The following is a 643-nucleotide window of genomic DNA, read 5'->3' on the forward strand; positions in this document are numbered from 1 at the left end:
TGGGCAGCAGCTTTCCGCTCTGCAGCCGGGCCTCGGCTGAGGGCGGGAGGGAGGCGGAGATTGGGAGGGGGCCCCCCCGCGGCAGCGAAAAACTACAAGGACCGACAGGCCTCGCGGCAGAATCCCGCCTCCTTTCTCCCACCACTCAGAGTGCGTCAGCAAGGGCTCAGCCAATAGGGGCCGAGCCAGGGAAAAAGGGCGCCCGGGTCCGGATGCGCCTCAGGAAAGCCATGCTCGCTGCGCAGGGGCAGCGGACAGTTTGGTCCGCTCACCGAGCTTTACGGGGTCCGTATCCCTCTCTGTCTGCCCCTCTCGCTTCCCTTCAGTGATAGCCCCTCTTTTCCCTTCAGTGGCCACTGGGAGAGATGATGAAGGGGGGGGTTCTGAGTGGAGGGCGCTGGGAAATGAGTAGGGGGCGGGATATCCTGAGACAACAAGTTTGGCTGTATGGAGGGCCTACCGGCAGCGCGCTGAGCCAAGACGCCGAAGAAAGAGCGCGAGAGGAGCCGAAGGAGGAAAAGAAGAGCGGTTGAAAGAATAACCCCGGGAAAAGGGGTGGAGAGAAGGCGGCCCCAGCGCCCCGGCCCCCGGCAGGTCGGCGGCCAATCCGCTGGGGGAAGGGGTGGAGAGTCGGCGGCTCCGG

The 643-nt window shown here is 65.2% G+C and overlaps 1 long non-coding RNA gene across 1 annotated transcript in view; it reads right to left on the bottom strand.

The window, feature by feature from the left end:
* Nucleotides 1–529, bottom strand: part of LOC104874127 — a 42632-nt gene extending 42103 nt beyond the window's left edge. The window contains exon 1 of the long non-coding RNA XR_783665.3: nt 461–529. This is a non-coding gene — a long non-coding RNA (uncharacterized LOC104874127). The remainder of the gene's footprint in view (nt 1–460) is intronic.
* Nucleotides 530–643: the final 114 nt, after the last annotated feature.

This window comes from Fukomys damarensis, unplaced genomic scaffold, assembly GCF_012274545.1.
Source record: "Fukomys damarensis isolate Sample0158 unplaced genomic scaffold, DMR_v1.0_HiC HiC_scaffold_4, whole genome shotgun sequence".
NCBI lineage: Eukaryota > Metazoa > Chordata > Mammalia > Rodentia > Bathyergidae > Fukomys > Fukomys damarensis.